Raw genomic sequence first — 21,086 nt, 5'->3', positions numbered from 1 at the left:
GCTGGAATAAAATTTCAGAGTCAGATTAAACATGGGAAGATTTAATATATTTCACTATAGTGGAATTTCACTTCTACTAATGCAGTCGTTGTGGCCAAGGAGAAACTATCAACAAACCATCAAAACTGCATCTAAATTATCACAGAAAAATGGAACTCCTGGAATGAACACTGGGTCCAGTGGACCATTATCCTCTTTGATTGGAGTCTTCCTCCTTCCATGGCTTTCCATACATGCTTTTGTGCTCTATCCTAGAACCTACTAAAGGACACTCAGAGAAAAGGTCAACTTAAGATATTTGCAAAGATTAAAGAAGCTCAGAATTTGTTTACAGGGCATTATTTGTACCACACTGTATATTCACTGCCATGAAAGCAGAAAATAGTTGAATTAATCCTCACAAAGCAAATTAGGACAATATTGTGCTGGGTCACGTTTATGGATTATCAGATTTCCAGCCATCAATCTTGAGCTATCGCTTTGCAAATACTCAAAACCTAATTTGATACTCTACATAAAATTGGGACAAACCCAAATGCATTCCCTCTCATTTGTCAGGATTTCATTCTTCTTAACGACAACAAAAAGAACTAAAGAGTTTGAAACAGTTCCACGATATAATGCTTTTCACTGTGCATCAGTGGATGACTTTCTTTTTAGGTGCCATCTTTCCTGGTTAATTCATGTGTAAAGAAGCACTTGAGGGAAAAATACCACAGTTCAGTGGCTTTCCCTGCATTCACTTTTCCCTGGAACACAGCACGGTTGTCATCAATTTTATCTCAGGAGGAGGGTACACCATCAGTTCACACATTGATTGCAGCCACTATTCCAGAAAGAATCAAACCCATTGTAACTGGTTACAATAGAAGCTCAGATCATAGAACTGCCTTCTGGTGAAACTGACCAGGCAGTCAGCAATCAATATCAAGCACCCACTGTGTGCAGAACATTAGGCCAAAAGAATAATACAGGTAGGGCCTTTTGTGAGGGTATGGTCACTGACATTGACAACTGACTCAAATTCCAGACAGGTGAAAGCAGGCCACGTGATTTAAGTCATCTTTCTCTTCTCATTTAAGAGTACTACCTATTACTGTACTCCCTCAACTCAATCCCTCACCTGAATTTCCCAAACCTGCTTATTTGAACATCACCACTTCCCTCGCATTAGAAATAATGGTACTCTAATAAGATGAGTGCGATTTTCTCACATGCACGTAGATAAACAGAGTGCCTGTCACCTGGGCTCTGGATGAAGTGTGGGCCCAGAGAAAAAGAAAGGGACTCGAAGGACAGCTCATCTATTCATGCAAGGCATTGTGGTGAGGCTCCTTGAGATTCACTGGCCTTGTCACTTTTCTACCCCCTTCTCACGTAATTCCTCCCTCCTGGCCTCCAAGCATCACCATCATCAACACGGCCTCTGAGCCTAGAGAGTGAGAATGCTCTCCAATCATGTCATGGGGTGATCTCCACCCCTTCCCCATTATACACAGCTGGGGCAGGGGCAAGGAGGAGGGCACTTACTTTCACATCCTCTCTCGCTGTTTCAGAAAATGCTCAGGAAACAGGCCAGGATTTGCATACTTCTCTGGAGCGCTGTTTAAGTCAGACCATCCTGAAGAGGAAAAAAGTACAGGGACCTCAGATTATCTAAAATATTCATCTAAATATGCAATTATTTTCTATTTTATGTTAGTTATTTCTATCATGTGAACAAACATGATAAGAATGCAAAGCTTCTAAAATCTGGAAGCATGTTAACAGGACAGGGGACATATGTATACGTATAGCTGATTCACTCACTTTGTTGTACAGCAGAAACTGACACAACATTGTAAAGCATTTATCCCCCAATAAAGATGTAGGAAAAAAAAGAGTATAGCACAGTAGTATTAACTGGCCTGGGGACCAGGTTCTCAACCAATGCTAGCTCGGTTAGAATTATTAAAGAGTTGTCCGAATGCCTTTACAATATAATTTTTCTCACATACAAAAAGCCACGGTCTTTCCCCATTCTTTTGCAACCATGCTGGGAATATATGTCTAATTTCATTGCATACAATGCCATTATCACACATACTGAAAAGGAGGGGTGACGGCCTCCTTCTTTAAAGTATCCTTCATTCCAGGGGGGACCAAGATGACAGAGTAGGAGGATGCAGAGTTCACCCCCACCCCCCGAACACTTCAAAAATACATCTATATGTAGAATAATTCTCCCTGAAGACTAACTGGAGACTGGCAGAAAGACTTTTGTCCAACCAAAGCTGTAAGAAAGATCCACAGGGAATCAAGCAGATGGCAAGGGAAGAGAAGCAATCAGTTCTGGACCTGTGCCCCTGGGAGGGGACACAGAATGGGGGCAGTGGGGATGACAAGGGCAGCAATCCTCCCTAGAGAGTGAGTAGTTCAAGCCACATATTGGGCACTCAGGCCCGGGAAGAGGATCTCCCTTAGCTACTTTGAAAACCAGTGGGACTAACAGGAGGGCTGTAAGAAATCTAGACTCCTCTCATGCAGAGCACACACTTGCTTATTCCTAAAACAAGGGAGAGGAAGGAGACTGCCCAGGACCCTGGCCAGTTTCCCAGGACCACCCCACACCTTCAGCAAACATTTACTGAATGCCTACCATGCAGGCACTTCACACAGAAATACCACATAGTTCCCCAACCCCAAGGAATCCTTAAGGAGGGAACACATGAAAAAATATGTACAAACCAGTATGAGATAAATCCCCTGAGAGTGGTACACAGTTCTTTCAAAATTCAGAGGGGGGTTACCTCTTCTCTGTTAGAGGTAATCACAGTGAAAACTGCTACCTTATGTTGGGTAATTACTATATGCCAGGCATGTGGTAAGTCTTTCATGCATTACAGCTTATTTCCTCCTCACAGGAATAACAGTACCTACAGCACAGAGCTGTCACCATTTTCCAGGTTAGGAAAGTGAGGTCCTAAGAGGATAGATAACATGCCCAAGGTCACAGAACACATGAGAGAACTCATCCTGGAGTGGTGGTAAAGCCATGATCTGAGCCTGGGACATAAGCCTCCAAGCCTCATATATGAGGACATGTTTATCAAGCTGCACCATGAAAGAATGGGGTATTGCTGGGGAGGGATAAGAAAAAGGAAGATTCTTCCAAAGGCAAGGGAATTTTTGAATAAAGCCACAGTGGGTGGGAAAAGCAAGATTTATTCTCAAAAGCATGAGCAAAAGACTGACTCAAGTCCACAGGAAGGTCTGGGACAGATTGTGGCCTTGATAAGTGTCTGTTCGATTGACAAGTGGGTGCCATGAAAGCTTCTGAGCATGGAGATGAAATGATCCACGTTAGTGGTTTAGGCAGATTCATCTGGAGGGGTGACAGGCTGCACTGAGGTGAGAGAGGCTGAAGGCATATAGACAATGAGGGTACGAAGTGGTGACTACTGAAAGGAGGAAATCTACATACAAGACATTGTCAAATGACAGTCACCAGACTCGGTGACTAGGGAAGAAGAGAAAGACAGAATCAAAATGCACCTGGCAAACTGCTGGATACAGTCATAAGAAAACCAAGAAAAGGAGCTGGTTTGGGATAGAAGATGGTGAGTCTGTTTTCCAATAGGGTGCATTTGGGCAATCCAGCACAACGGAAAAATTCAACACAAATACATTTTTACTGGCACTTGGACTTGACTGTTGTGGATTTTCACACATGTAAGGAAGTTAGATATATCACAGCCAAACTCCTTCAGAGCTTTTCAGACAAAGCCGTCATATTTCAGAAAGTGATACCTAAGTGGAAAATAGGTCATCCTCCCAGAAATCCGCATTCAATCAGCTCACCACAGAGCCATTTCAAGCAATGCCCCTAACCGCGAATTTAAAAAAGGGATGTCTGCCTTACAGAAACATTCCCTTTTGTAAGCCTGGTAACAATGAGTCATTACTTATTTCCAAATTTTTCTTTGTCAGAACACAATGGAATGTTGGCTGGTCATCTTTGCAGCAGTACCTCTCTGATTGGAGTTATATGGTTTCCTTGGCAATGTAGCTGTTACTGAACATTCTTTCATCTTATCTAAAACATCAAATAATAACAAAATCCCCAAAAAGCATTTGAATAGTACATTATAGCTCACAAAGAAAATTCACATGTATATTTTCTCAATTGCTTTTCACAGTAACCCTATGGATGCCTATATTATTATCCTTATCTTATCAATGTACAGATTGGGGCTCAGAATGTTATATACTTTCCCTAAGGTCAGAATGTTTAATAAATGCAGAGCAGGGATTTGAACCTAACTTCTCTGATCGACGGTTCTTTCTAGACCACAAATCATCCTTCTTAGGTAACCAAATGTAACTACTTTTTATCAAAAGAATGACTTTTAACCACCACCACCAGGATCCCTGGAAGCTACTGCAAAATCAGTAGAGCTCTAGTTCACCCTCAGTGAAGTTAACTACAATGGTTCATTTGGATTATCCTTAGTGTGTCATTAAAATAAAGGACTGATTTTGAGCAGCCACTGGGAATCATTAATTACCAGCAATTTAATACCAATTCTTTCATAACTCAATGCTAATATGAGTTACTATTTATTCTTCTACCTATTTATTCATTTCTCCATTGGACAAACATGGAGTGAGCAACGGCTATGTCCACATACTGTGCTGGATGCTGGGGATAACACGGTGACTATGGATAAGTAGAGAACACTGAAGTAGAAGTCAGGAACTACAACTTCTAGTCTGGCTCAACCATTAATTATCTATGTTGCCTTGGGAAAGCCATTAAATATCTTCTGTGCCTAGTTTATTTACATGACTGTACAATTCAAATAGAAAAATGTGTATGAAAGAATTCTGGAAACACTAACATCTGGAAACATGAGGTTTGATAAGGAAAAAAGAGGACCACAAACTTACAGAGTAAGACAAATAGAGATGGGTGACAATGAATTAATTAGTAATTTAAACAATAAATGAGCTTACTTACAAAACAGAATCAGACTCACAGACTTAGAGAACGAATTTATGGTACCAGGGGGGAAGGGAGGGGAGGGACAGATTAGGAGTTTAGGATTGACACGTACACACTGCTATATTTAAAATAAAATACCTTCTCATGAACAAAATAGTTTTTTAAATAATTTATGTCTCATTACTGTTGGGTACACACGGTAAGTAATAATAGTGGCTGACTACACTGGCTACACACACACACACACACACACACACACACACACACACGCTGAATAAGAAATAGCCAATTTCTTCCTAGTACTTTCAAAACAACCTCTCAACTGAATGACTTCAACAGGTGCTTTTTTCCTAAATGCTTTCTGTGCAAAAATAAGTATCACCAAAGGTTCATAACACAGTCCTACCAGAACTGCTTTAATGAATTTCTGGATATTCTGAAAGAACATTAATTCTTTCCTCCTACATAATCTCAAATTTCACCCCTCTTCTCTGGCCCCACTACCAATGCCTTAAGTCCATGTCACCTTTAGCCAGAGCTACAAGAGAGCATGGGCTTTGGAGTCAGACAGACTTGAGTACTGGCTCTGCCACCTCCTAGCCTTGTGACCACTGATGAGTTATTTAACTTCTCTGAGTCTCAATTTCCTCCTGTTTCAAATGGGGAGATAACAATAGCGTTATCTTCATGGGATTGTTGAATAGTTAAAATGGGAAAATGTATATAAAGTATAGAAGAATGCAATGCCTGGCATGTAGTAAACACTTTTTCGATACTGAGATACATGGAGATATAAATACAGAGCACAGGTAACTTCAGAATTTCTATTTTGGAGGGATGTGGGGACAATAATCTGGTTAGAAAGTGGCTTGAAACTATTGATATTTGCATAGACTGTTTCATTAGGTGGCGGAAAGGGCCATCAGGGGAAGGACTGAAGGAAGCTGCAGGGTTATTAAGCATCTCTCCAACCATTCCTTAATGCAGGTTCTGATATAGACATAAAGACAGAAATATGATCTCAAGGAGGACACATCACTCCCCTGCTTAAAAGCCTTTGATAACTCACTATTGTATGTTGGTTGAAATTCATACTTTTTATAATGACTTCCAAAGTCTCATACAATTTAATCACAACTTTTGGGTTTTTTCCACTGGTATCTCATCCCCTAGCTATATTAGGGGTTATATATACCTGTACCCTATTTACATTAGACTGCTCACTCTTCTCTAAACAAGATATACATTTCCATTCTTCTGTGTTGTTGATCATGTTATCCCTTCTACCTGTATTGCCTATCATCTTCCATGTGTGGCAAATTTCCAACCATCATACAAATCCCAGATACAAATGCCACTTTCTTAATAAAGTCTTTCCCAATAAAAAAAAATACCATAATTACTGAAAATGGTAAACTGAACAATCAAGAAGCCGTATAGATTTGGTGTATTCAGTTTAATAAGGTAGGGTCACGTTAATCTAATTTCTAAATTGGGAAAATTATCTCCCCAAAGTGGTCACATTAAAACCAGTTTCAGGGGCTTCCCTGGTGGCGCAGTGGTTGAGAATCCGCCTGCCAATGCAGGGGACACGGGTTCGAGCCCTGGTCCAGGAAGATCCCACATGCCGCAGAGCAACTAAGCCCGTGAGCCACAACTACTGAGCCCGTGTGCCACAACTACTGAGCCCGTGTGCCACAACTACTGAAGCCTGCGCACCTAGAGCCTGTGCTCCGCTACAAGAGAAGCCACCACAATGAGGAGCCCGTGCACTGCAACGAAGAGCAGCCCCCGCTTGCCGCAACTAAAGAAAAGCCTATGCGCAGCAGCAAAGACTCAACACAGCCACAAATAAATAAATTTATTCAAAAAAAAATTAATTAAAAAAAATAAAACCAGTTTCACATTTCAAATGAGTACAGTTTCAGTTATCTGGAAATTCATTTGTATATAGCACCTGATTCTCTGATTATTGAAAATAAAAGGGACATTAATATACCTTCCTTTCTTAAGATTCAAAGAGAAAACACACACACACACACACACACACACACTCTCTCTCTCTCTCTCTATATATATATATATATATATATAAAGTCATTAATATATAATATTAATATTCTAGAAATATATAATATCCCAGAGCTTTATTCGTTCATCTAATCAACATACAAATTGTGGCCACTCATTCCACATCTGTGGCTCCCAAAGGACCTCAAAGAGTTAATGTGTTTATTTCACACTCCAGTTTGGAACGCTACTGTTCCTTTCACTATTGGAATTCTGTTTCAGCATTATATGACAGAGCTTCCCTAATGCCTGCCTATGGGGATGCTGGTAATGATGCCATCTGACACTTATCATAATTTCATTCAAGCTCATATTGCTTTTACATTGTATTTCCCTTTGCCATTCTGGCTCCTAACTGCCAGCAGCAGGCTCAAACTTTACCTAAAAGGGAGCATTTTGACTTGGGGTGAGAACATTGCTCTCAGTGCCATTTGTTTAATAGTATACATTACTGCAGGGGGAGGGTTCTGACCCAGGGCCAAGTCCCCTGCATCCAGAGTATGGGAAATTTCAAGGGCAAGACAGCAGCCCCTGCAGAGATATGAAAATCCTTGCTGAACAGCGAAAAGTGAGAGTGGAAGAGAATCTCAATGGAACCTGTCACCCCACATCAAGGCTGAGCCTGAGGCATTTGGTCAGAATGAAGGCAGGAAGGAAAACAAGTGGCCCCTCAGTTGCCAGACAAGTGACTCATAACCATCCTTCCTCCCAAACGTCCTCCGCACAGGTAAAGCTAAGCAGATTCTAAGCGCTAATCAGAGACACCACAAAATAAGGTTTTAAAGAAGGCAGGTGACACATGCAGGATAACAAGGGCCAAGGGACAGATAAACAGTTTTAATTCACCCGAAGATATGTTGCCAATAGAGCCTGGAAACAGAGATGTCTACGTAATGAGGGAAACAATAAAGTAGCCCTATGAGGAAGGGTAATTGAAGATGGAGAAGTAATAACGATAAAACCTGAGGTAAAGAGGGAAGGGTATTAAACTGTGAATTTTCAGGAAGCCCTCAGGCTTCCTGCTGTCAAAGAAGTTGAGGATATTTTCAGGGTTGGGGTAAAGAGGCAAGAAATGAAGTCAGCAGAAAAAAAATTTAGTGGATTGGGCAATGGTCGGGGGGCGACAGGCAGGGTACAGGATGAAGACGGAACATAACAAAACAGAAGCTTCTGAGCTATGGGGAAAGTGTATCGTCAGGTCCCACAGTGGCCCGTGACACCTTCAGCACTTGTGCCAGACCCTCATCAATCGTTACCTCCTCTCCCATCCACTCCGCCAGGTGTGGGTAGCTCCCTGCTGCCTCTGATTTCTCAGGGTTCACATTGACTCTCCCATCACGGTTGACCCTATCCTACTAGACCAAAATTCCAAAACTTTCCCTCTCACTCGACATCATATTCCTCCCCAGTGACCTTTCCAGGTGTCCGGAAGGCATCTGTTTTCCTCAGAACTCTGGTTTCACAGAGTGGTTCATATGAGTAGGTGGGCCGAGCACTCCCCTGCTTCAACTGAAAAAGCCCCACTTTTGTCCATTTGATATATATTCAGGTGCAGAGTAATTTTAATTTTGTTCAGAAGGGTGTCACTGTTAATAAAGATCTGAAAACTACTGTGACAGAACAATGAGTTACTCCCACTGGGAACTTGCCCTTGAATGGAGCACTTGACTATCTGACTAGCCTCTTTTTGACCAGGATGCACATGGAGGATGACAGGTTTTGTCAGGTTGGTCTTTTAGGGCCTCCCCCATTACATTCTATGGGCAGCTGTACAAGGTTCATACTAGCTCCTGATACAGGACTGCCAAGATCAGGCTCAGTCAGCCCTGGTAAAAACAAAACAAGACAAAACTTGTTCAGAGCCCTCACAAGGACGCATTGGCTAAAGACCATCACACAATTTTTTTTTTTTTTTTTTTTTTTTGTGGGGGTTAAATGATCAGCCATCTTCCTCCTGGCACCCACTTGAGCATCCTTCCTCTTGCCAGGTCTTCATCGCCAGCTGCTGTGTGTCTAGTTTCAGTCTTCTCCCTGCACATGAAGTATCTTTATATCTGTAGGCCATCTGGGCACTGTTGGCACTGTGTCTGGGCCAAAACTGGGCTACCCTTAGCCATGTGTCAGGGTGTCCAGCTGTTCCCATCCCCTGCCAGAGACAGTAAGCCTTTGGTACTGGTATGGGCTGGGTTGTGCTCCCAGAGACAAGTTCAAGTCCTAACCCCAGGTACCAGGGACCTTGTTTGGAAACAGGGTCTTTGCAGATGTAATCGAGTTAAGTTGAGGTCATACTGGGATCGGGGGAGGCCTAAATCTGATGACTGGTGTTCTTTATTTTTTTCTGCGGTACGCGGGCCTCTCACTGTTTTGGCCTCTCCCATTGCAGAGCACAGGCTCAGGACACGCAGGCTCAGCGGCCATGGCTCACGGGCCCAGCCGCTCTGCAACATGTGGGATCTTCCCGGACCGGGGCACGAACCCGTGTCCCCTACATCGGCAGGCGGACTCTCAACAACTGCGCCACCAGGGAAGCCCCATCACACAAAATTTTATCAGGAGCTCCCACCAGGATGGCCAGGCATTCCAACATAATGTATAGTCTTCTTTATTTCTCTGGGGTTGTACATTTCTACTTTCACCACAGCTTCTTACAATCCTTCCTGGCTCTTCTATAGTCGTGTGTATTATCTTTAAATCTCCAAGGCTACAGTCTGAAGGCATCCAAACATATGGTGTGTATTTCCAAACACCTTGCACTCTAAATCTAGGCCCCCTCCTGCAAACCAGCACTTTGTCACAACTAAGTACTTAGTTGCCCCAAATTTCAGGAGATTTGAATCTTTCTTTTTGTGGGTTTTATATTTTATTCTCTCACTGAGCTAACACCAAAACACCAACCTGATAAAGATACTAATAATGGATTAGACTGACATGATATCTATAGGGAGGCTCCATATTTCTTAAATGGCCATTATTTATTTCTTTATTACGAGTATTTATTATTTCCTCTCCAAATCCAAACTCCCTAGCACCACATTCAAGGTCCTCAGTTATTCTGATCCATCAAAATCTGCACCCTTTATATCCCATGGCATCCTCCTATCAGTCGCTATTCTAAAAACCCTAGACTACCCGACAGTGCTTAAACTTTTATACCTTCCTTCCTTTGTTCTTGCTGTTCCCTCTACTCCTAATGCCCTTCCCCACATGCTATGTTTACCAAAATGATAATCATTTTCCAAGGTCCAGGTCAAATGCTACCTCTTCATAAAATTTACCTGATCCATCCAGTGAGACTTAACATTTCCTTGCTCTGTGCCACTACTGTAGTTTTTTGCTTATAGCTCTCCTGAGTACTTACCATACTCTACTTTCTGGGTGTGTACTTCTCTGGATTTTGCCCCCCACTAAGTGGTAAGTCCCACAGGGTAGAAGCCAGGTCTACTTTGTTTCAGTTTACCCGCTAGAGCCTCACAAAAATACTTCTTTTAAATGTGAATCCCTGGTCATAACCATGCTCATTTTAGCTTATGACTGAAGAGAACGTTTAAAAAATGTGATTTGTACACCTGATTGTATATCTGTTTTAAAGAACACTTTTGCTACGCATATTTTAATGATTCAAGAGGACTGGGTGAATCCTCTAATCCAGGACTTGATTGTAATGAGTGTACCATTGGCAGAAGCATAGAAATCACTTATGTGGAAAATGTTGTAATGGGACTAGACCTCATAGTGTGAAATTATTCTTCTGTCTGTGGTTCTCTTCCAGGGACTGCCTCAAGAGATGACAGCATACATGAAGAAATAGCTTTTCTCTGTTCTCTACTGCTTTAAAAACAGAAGTTCTTAACTTTGGAAATTCCATTTTATCAGCTGATTTAGCTATGCACATGCTAGTTCAAGAAAAAACAAATCCCCCTAAATTGAGCCCATTCACTTAAAAATTCATTTAAAATATGAAGTATTGGGCTTTCCTGGTGGCGCAGTGGTTGGGAGTCCGCCTGCCGATGCAGGGGACACGGGTTCGTGCCCCGGTCCGGGAGGATCCCATGTGCCACGGAGCGGCTGGGCCCGTGAGCCATGGCCGCTGGGCCTACATGTCCGGAGCCTGTGCTCTGCGACGGGAGAGGTCACGACAGTGAGAGGCCCGCGCCCCGCAAAAAAAAAAAAAAAAAAAAAAAAATGAAGTATTTTCCCAATGCAACATTTTACTGTTATTTATTTATGCAGTCATTTATGCTCTACCTAATTCCACAAAGGAGTTTACAATAAGAACACACTTAGTAAGTTAATGATAAATATAAAAAGGGAATCAGGGACTTCCCTGGTGGCGCAGTGGTTAAGAATCCGCCTGCCAATGCAGGGGACATGGGTTCGAGCCCTGGTCGGGGAAGATCCCACAGGCCATGGAGCAACTAAGCCCGTGCGCCGCAACTACTGAGCCTGCGCTCTAGAGCACGCGAGCCACAGCTACTGAGCCCGCGTGCCACAACTACTGAAGCCCGTGCACCTAGAGCCCGTGCTCCACAACAAGAGAAGCCACCGCACTGAGAAGCCCGCGCACCGCAATGAAGAGTAGCCCCCGCTCGCTGCAACTAGAGAAAGCCCGCGCACAGCAAAAAAGACCCAATGCAACCAAAAATAAATAAATGAATGAATAAATAATTTTTTTAAAAAAAGGGAATCGGGACCAAAACAAATACAAATTACACATATTAATTTGTTGATTTACCTATTTATTGTCTGACTCTCCCACTTGACTATAAGCTCCTTGAGGGCAGGGTTTATATCTGTTTCATTCACCACTGTATACTTAGCACTGGGCATACAGTAGGTACTCAATAAACATGTGTTGAATTAATGAATTTTAAAATAACATTCTATGTAGACCATAAAGCAAAATATACTTGCTGTAATTAAACCTCAAATTTAGATACGAACTTTCTGGCAGTCAAAACAAAAAAGGAAGGTGGATTTAATTCTCAAAACAAATAACTCACACAAGTTTTTCAGGTGAAACAAATTTTTCTCTAGAATTCAGTTCCAAATAAATTGCTCTTACGGGGTTCATAAGAGGCAGCGAGTTGTATACAGAATGATATACTTGTCAGTACTTCTCCAGCTTTCCTTTGGCTGTTTCTTATCACATACTTTGAAAACAGCAGAGGCCAGAATATTAAAACACAAATTGGGTAGAAGGGGTGGCTCCAGTGAGACACTAAGAAAACAGAGATCTCTTGATATACAGCCTTCTGGAGACCTGGCTTGATTCAAGCATAGAATTTTATATCCCTTTAGATCTTCCATACTGTGAATACAATATTTCCCATATATCATGTGCTTACCGCCAACTAATCAATCATTTAAAAATATCCAGTTGCATTTAGCGAATCTCACTCTTCTTTCCCACTTGTGTGTCTTTGTGTTTGTTGCTCCCTTTGTCTCTAGAGAAACTTTTCTCTACCTTACCAGCATCTGCCAAATTATAACCTATCTTTCAAGATTAACCAGAAATGCTACATAATTTTTTCAAACATTTCTCAACTAGCTGTGATTCTTTGAAATCCCAAGTTACGGTTTACCTCCTTTACTTTGTATTATTTGATTCTGCTTTCTAGTAAAATCATCTAGAAACTTTGCTTTTATGTCAGGAATCCTATCTTGCTCAACTCTAAATTCTCCAAAGGACTACCATCCTATGTTGCACTAATTAGGCAATTACAAAATATTCAGTTGAATAACAATGGGTTGGTAATTGTGAGATCTGGTTACTCTGATTCAATTAACCTCATTCAGATGATCACATTGGCAATTAGGATCAATCCAGAAATCACGGAAATTTTTTAAAAGATATTTTGAAAGTAGTACTAGTTGGCCTGTTGGGGGTAAACACTGAGAGAACATTTATAAATATGGGAACTACAATATGTATACGACAAAAACCAGGGGTCCACCAACTTCTGAGTTTAATCACTGCATAAAACAATCGTACTCAGTTTTGTGGTCACAAATTATAATCCTGAGCCTACACTGACGATCTGTCTTATTTGGGAATTTATAGTCCATCTATATAACTTAAGCAAGTTATGCCATGAGAGTTGCTATTCATTTTCCTCAATCCACTGTCTGGCATTTGCTGCAGTGAACCTAATGGTCAGATACACTGCTCCTCACACAATGACTTTGAGGTTTTTTTGGAAGAACCCCTCTGCAACCTCCCCACAGGAAGACTTGTTGGATATCATCAGTGATCCCAGTTTCTTGACTTTGTGCACAGAGACTTCCAGAAGCCTCAGGGCAGCCTATGCTCAGTTTTCATGTTGGTTCTCTACCCAGTGCTGGACATCAAGATCTGACCATTGCATCTCAAACTCATCCTACTACCTATGCCTCTCAATTTCTTCCAGTTAGGCTTAACTTTGACAGAAGTTGTAGACTGTTATCAGCTGAATGTATTGTATCTCTTTTTGGCAATCTTAGGTTTTATGTGGGGTCTGAGAGTGCCCGTGAGGCCAGTCAGAAGATGCTGCTACTTCTGGAGGCTGTGCCGAGCAACAGAGAGGGGAACAAGGATTGCAGGGGTGGAGGGACCCAACTGCTCTCAGAAAACAAAAAAAGATAACAGCGTTACTGAGATAGAGTTCACATACCACAAAATTCTCCCTTTTAAAGTATACAGTTCAGTGCTTTTTAGTATATTCACAGAGCTGTGCAACCATCACCACAATCTAATTTTAAAACATTCCCGATTGGGAGATTGGGATTGACATGTATACACTGATGTGTATAAAATGGATGACTGATAAGAAAATAAATAAACATAAAAAAACAAAAACAAAAAGAAAAATTCCCAACTGCCTTCATTTTTTTTTTTTGGGGGGGGGGGCGCACCTTGCAGCTTGTGGGATCTTAGTTCCCTGACCAGGGATTGAACCCAGGAGCTCGGCAGTGCAAGCACAGAGTCCTAACCACTGGACTGCCAAGGAATTTCCCCAACTGCCTTTTGATGACTGTATTTGATCACAAATGAGACTGAGAAACGGAGCAGCCAATGTGAGTCTAGGCTCACTGTAGAGGGCAAAATGATGAAATATCACGAATATCACCGTATGTGAAGGCAGCAACATATACACTAGTCCCAAATTCTGTTTTTCTGATTTGTATTAAAGTGACATGCCATCCATCCTTTTTTATACCTGAAAAAATGTAATTATGAACTGCAGGTACATTCAGATATCTCAATGTGAGTAATTAAAGCCAAAAAGAAGATAAGCTGAGTGTGGATACTAACTATATCAGCTGAAAATTGGATTTCTGCTGGGTTCTACCCATTTAGTCTTCTATCAATCAGAAAAATAAAGATATATCGATGGGATCATTTATTTTTTCTGGTCATCTTTCAAAATTACTATATGTACTATTTTTACTCATAAGCATCTTCTTTTACTTCTATGTTAAGGATTCTAGTTTTGATCACCAGCTGAAAACCCCAGAGTTCCTATGGTTGCTAGGGAACCAAAAAACATGAGTCGTCAAGCTCTTATAAAGGTATAATTATACACTTGCTTACAGGAAAAGAAAAAAAGAAAAAGAAAGACATCCAAGACTATTTTTCCCTAAAATGACATTAACTAATGCAATCATTTCTATATGGGAAAAAAATAATATTACACAGGGAAACAGCAGTAAACATGATAAAAGGAGAATCATCTGAACTTTCTATTGTTCTCTCCCACCCTCCACCTCTTCAAATCTATTCTTCATGATGAAATAATCTTGATTTGGCCCCCAATGCAAAACACATTCTTCTGTTACTGCCTTGAGTAATATGTCATTTAGCTCCCCTCCAAAATTAGAAACGAGAAGCTCATTAGAGTGGGTTATGAAATTTACTCCTGATAGATTCTCAAATTTGCTATTAATATTTCATTATTGTGATTGCTGATGGTCTCAGGTTCAGGAGGAAGCTTTCCTGGAATAATCAATCTCCTGTCTTTATGAGAAACATTATTCATAAACTTATGTAAAAGGTCTGCTCCTTCATTATAGTATAACCAGCTAACAATCTATCTGTGTGTGCCCATCTGACCTTGCAATTACTGGCTTATCTCTATGATCCACTGCAATGGAGTTATTAACTCCACTTCCTTAAGACTTTTATTCTTTTGCTCTGTAGGTCAGCCAGGGAGAATGATCAAGATCCCATTAATAACAATTATCAGCAACTCAGGAGGCATGTGGAAAACAGTCTTTCAAAACGTGAGAATTTGCTCCTGAGGAGAAGTAAAGGTAGGTAACACCAATTCCAGGAAAATCCCTTTCTCTAACTCAGGAACATCAACTCCAAGGTAGCAGTCTGAAATGAGAACAAGAAAATTCAACAGCATCATGGCTCTCAGCTGGAAATGGACCGATATGTTTCTCATGAGCCTTCTGGCAAAATCCCCAACTGTTCCCTTTAGCCTGTTCACAAGGGTCCCGTTTGTTGCATGGTTTACCACCTCTCGTCAGCTAGTAAGAGAGAGGAAGGAGGCATGTCTCCAAACGACTGCCCCCAAGTGTCAGCTGTACAAACACTAATGCCCAGCCTTCCAACTGCGCTACAAGCACACTCATCCAACTTTATTTATACCCTACTTGTCTCAGTCAGTACTGCTCTTAGAATCCCTTCTACTTCAGGGAAGCACGCATTCCTTGGAAGCTGGAGACGGTGAAAGCACAGCATTAGATTTTCACAGTCCTGAAAAGACTCACAAAAGAACACCTTGCTCAGCATGCTGCCAGTAGGCAGGTTGTGGAAACCATTCTGACCTAGTTCTGCCCACCTTCTCTTGTATCCCTCTGTGCAGGAAGGACACTGAAAGTTGGAGTAATTCTGCAGAAAACAAGGGTGGGATCACACCATGGATTCTAGATTCTCCTTTTTCTCACCATTTGTTCTTGCTACCATCCTGGACCAGGCTCTTCTCACCTCAGAAAAGGACAGAATTACTTCAAGAACCCCCTTAAAAGCTTCACCTGCTCTAGCCACCATCACTGCTATTACTACCTTCAGATTATTTTATTTTGTGACGACACAATCATCTAGAGCAATTCCCTTCCTGGTTCCTAGTATAGTCATTTATTCAAGAACAAGTATTTATTAGACATCTACTATTACCCAGAGCCATTCTAGACACTGAGGATAGCATAGAGAACAAAAGAGACCAAAATACTGACTGTAATACAACTCGCATCCTAATTAGGAGAGTGAGATAAAAAAAAAAACAAACAAGCTGGGGACTTTGCTGGTGGCGCAGTGGTTAAGAATCCGCCTGCCAATGCAGGGTAGATGGGTTCGAGCCCTCTGGGAAGATCCCACAGGCCACGGAGCAACTAAGCCTGTGCGCCACAACTACTGAGCCTGCGCTCTACAGCCTGCGAGCCACAACTACTGAGCCCACATGCTGCAGCTACTGAAGCCCACACGCCTAGAGCCCGTGCTCTGCAACAAGAGAAGCCACCGCAATGAGAAACCTGCGCGCCGCAGCGGAGTGGCCCCCGCTCACTGCAACCAGAGAAAGCCCGCACGCAGCAACGAAGACCCAATGCAGCCATAAATAAATAAATAAATAAATAAATAAATAAATAAATAAATAAATAAATAAAATAAAATAAAATAAAATAAAATAAAATAATGGGATGGGATGGTGGTCCAGGCTAAGTAAACATATAATATGTCCGATGGGATGGTGGTCCAGGCTACAGATGGCGATAACACAGAGGTACAAGACAACAATTGCTAGGGAAAGGGTTACAGCAGAAGGCAGAAGCAGTTCTGACCATCTCTTGATCCCTCTTCCTATTCCTTGACTCTCTCCTAGCTTCTGGCTGCTGTCAACATTCCTTTGCGCTCCTTGGTCTGTAGTTACATCATGTTCCCCACCTTTACATGGCCTTTTCCTCCATATCTCAAATTTTTCTCTTATAAGAATACCAGTTATTAGACTTAGGGCTAACCCTAAATCCTGGATGCTCTCATCCCAAACTCCTTAATTACAGCCACAGAGCCCTTATTTCCAAATAAGGTCACATTCACAGGTACTGGAGGGAAGGACTTGGAAGTATCTCTTTGAGGGACATAACTCCACACACTACAGACCTGATCAGAGAGAGGTAAACTTCCAAAAGCTGCTCAGGAGAGGCAGTTCAACAACTAACTTAACTTCTTTGTTTTTTCATTAATTTTTATTGGGGTACAGTTGCTTTACAATGTTGTGTTGGTTTCTACTGTACAAAAAAAATGAATCAGCTATACATATACTCCTTTTTTTTTTTCAATTTCCTTCCTATTTAGGTCACCACAGTGCCTTAAGTAGAGTTCCTTGTGCTACACAGTATGTTCCCATCAGCTGTCTATTTTATACATAGTATCAATAGTGTATACATGTCAATCCCAATCTCCCAATTCATCCCACCACCACCATCGCCCCCACCACTTTCCCCCCTTGGTGTCCATAAGTTTGTTCTCTACATCTGTGTCTCTATTTCTGCCCTGCAAACCGGTTCATCTGTGCCATATTTCTAGGTTCCACATATATGCGTTAATATACGATATTTGTTTTTCTCTTTCTTACTTCACTCGCTTTGACACACTCTAGGTCCATCCACATCTCTACAAATGACCCAATTTCATTCCTTTTTATAAATTTACTTCTTATCAAAGAGCTAGATATCCACTGGTCCAGGGGAATTATTTTTTTAGGGGCTTGGCTCTTCCAAGGGTTTCTTTGAAGGAGAGAGCTACTGACGCCAAATTTATCAAGAGCTCTGTCCCTGAGGATGTTACATCTGCAAACTGCCCCAACCCTCTGATGTTAATGGGTGCAGGCACTTGTGGTTTTTTTTGTTTTTTTTACCGAGGCTATTTTCTTTCACAAAACCTAAAACAATAAAACCCTAATGGGTGCATAAATCATGGAACTCTGGAAAAAAGAAAATGTTGTGATGGTGACATCAGCACCTTAAATAAAACTAAAAGTGGCTGAGTCCAATCATGTGTCACTGTCTGTCAGTGTCTAGCTGTCTGCCACATACTAGGTGCTCAATAAACACATATTAAGCCTGAATGAACAACAGATTTTTGTATTTAAGCCCACATTCATGGTACAATTGTGAGAGTAGGGCGCCAACAAGGACAGAGCTGTAAAACAGACTGCCAGGCAGACTGGGTCGCTGTGCTCAGAAAACTTACACTCCACAAGCAAACAACTTCTCTCCTGTGCCCCTAAAACAACAAAAAAAGAAACCCGTGGTCAAAGATATCAATGATTGCACACAGGAACCAATAAAATTGAAGGTGCTTCTGGCTGCCAAGTTTGGAATTTCAGGGATATAGCAGATAGAAAAGTGTATTCCAAAATATGGCAGAATGCCAGGTGTAGACAAGCATCATATCTGGAAACAGGTTCCCTTCATGTCACATTTCATGTCAGTGCCAACAACATGAGGAATCTATTTTATTTATATATTTTTGGCTGTGTTAGGTCTTTGTTGCGGTGCGCGGGCTTTCTCTAGTTGTGGCTACTCTTCGTTGTGGTGCACGAGCTTCTCATTGCGGTGGCTTCTCTTGCTCCGGAGCATGGGCTCTAGGTGCATGGGCTCAGTAGTTGTGGTGCACAGGCTTAGCTGCTTCGTGGCCTGTGGGATCTTCCCGGACCAGGGCTCAAACCCGTGTCCCCTGCATTGGCAGGCAGGTACTTAACCAGTGCGCCACCAGGGAAGCCCTACACGTGGAATCTATGATCCGAGTACAGACACATACACTTCATCCTAGGGTGAAAGTACTAAAGGAAAATAGCCAACAGTCCTCATACTTCCTATTATAATAAAGCCTCAAAAGATGTACTAACTTTTCAAACAGGATGGCTATAACAGAACACAAATCTAAATGGCCCACTAGCCCTTTCTATAACATTATATGACATAAACCAAAACATTCTCTATCCTACATGCTGCAAGTTTTAAATGGAGGAGAAACTCCATAGAGTCCCTTATCAAACACCTGTCATGTTCCTCTGGGTATAAATACCAACAATGAAGAAGACCTAATCTCCCCTTCATAACTATATGGTTTCTGACATTGTTCCTCTTATGGCTTCTGTGTCAGTAAAAAATGTGTAAAAATTAAAGAAAGAAGTCCAAGCTGCCCTGGTAGAGAAAATTAGTAGCCTGATATTCAAAAATATCCTTCAGTATTACCCAGGCTGCACTACACCGTAAAAATCTGGGCTTTTTCCTCAGAATGCTTGGATATTAGAATAGGCCTGGCTAGAAAAGTCACTGATCCATAACTAGAAGGCAACAAAATGTAATCAAATGTTCCTTTGCCCATGAAAAGTGTGTGTGTGCATGGGGGAAGGAGATTTCATTGAACCCTATAGATCCTGCAGTGAAAGCCCTATAATGAAACACAAATTATGTTGCCTTTGAGCAATAAACTGGAGGGCTGACACCTTAACTTGCCTTTTCTGGGTGTGTGCCTCTTTCTAGCAATTAACCATGATAGTTTTATTATGGTCCATGGAACAGCTAATCAATAGGGTGGGACGCTGGTTCCATTCCACAGCCGGTCCTGTGTGCCTGCATAATGCCCATGATTTTGCTCCCAGCTGTTCAGTCTAATCCATTTATGGCTGTTTATGGCTCACGGTCAGAGAAATCTTCTATTTACAGCTCATTCATCACTGTTAACATTTTCACAAATCCAGGACGAATGCTCTCAGGGTAGGAAATAAACCCAGACTTCCCCAAGCCCCTCTGCCATCTCAGCACACCAAACTTCATTCTTCCTCTGAAAGGCTCACAAATCATATTTTGTTACATTCCAAATTTACCTTAAACTGGTTTCACCTGACCCATGAGACTATGCTACTCAGAATTTAGAAAGCAAATGTGTAATTCTAATTTCTTTTCTACTTTACAGGAAGCTAGTTGATTCTACACTGGTTGTCCCAGTTCTCTGGAAGTGAGGTAAGGATGGGTATGGATGAAAGTCAATAACCAGTGTGAATACTGCCGTGATGCTAACAGGAAATCAGACTAAAGAATCAATATCACTTCAGAATGTCACCAACAGAGTATCATTAAGTCCTACTGAAATATTCAGTCCAAGTCTAACTTTTTTTTTTTTTTTTGCAGATAGAGTACTGCCACAGTCTCATACCTCTGTACATCATTTGTGAATACAAAGGAAGGGAATATCCCTTGAATGTCCCCTTTTGAAACCACTGCTCTGAAAGCCTGCTGAGATGTTTTAATAAAACTTACAAAATTTGTCTGAATTGGGAGAAAAATGCAATATACTATGTAACCTAGGAGTCAAGACCTTGCAGCCAAAGACTACCAGAAACTGAAATGTATTGGTTTATTGCAAGGAGGGCACAGAACGTCATGGGGGACAATAGGGGTGTTTCAGTGAAAGGAACACGTTACAGAATTTGGGCTTGTGTTGGGTGACTCTGGAGACGGTTTAAGTACTCAGGGTCATGCTCTGGATTAAGTTCTCTCGGGAAACAGCAGTGACTGTATGAGCGGAACTCAGTAATTTTTATGTAGGAGGCACGAGGAATGCAGTGGGGCTAAAAATGAATTGGTGAAGAAGTAGCAGGGTAGGGAGACATTTGGTCGTTTTTGTGGTTTGGAAAAGGTTCTTATTTTTGTCTGTGGTCAGACATGCTTACAAAGTAGTCTTGTTTTGTCTTCCTCTCTCATGATCACAGAGTGACCTGGTTTGATGCTGGTGTTCTGAGAAATTATTTGACGTTGAACGGAACACCTAGATCTACATAAGAGTGCCAGGACAGCAACAGGTACTAACCATGCAGAGGCCATGCTTTTCTTACTCACAGGTTTTGTGGAGGGAAGAGAGCTGTCATGAAATCTCATAAGCAATGATAGAGTTTTTCAATGCCAAACAAAGAGACAACAACAACAACAACAACAAATATATATATATATATATATATATATATATATATATATATATATATAT

This window comes from Lipotes vexillifer, unplaced genomic scaffold, assembly GCF_000442215.2.
Source record: "Lipotes vexillifer unplaced genomic scaffold, Lipotes_vexillifer_v1.1 scaffold215, whole genome shotgun sequence".
Classification (NCBI taxonomy): Eukaryota; Metazoa; Chordata; class Mammalia; order Artiodactyla; family Lipotidae; genus Lipotes; species Lipotes vexillifer.
This window is presented reverse-complemented; position numbering follows the sequence as displayed.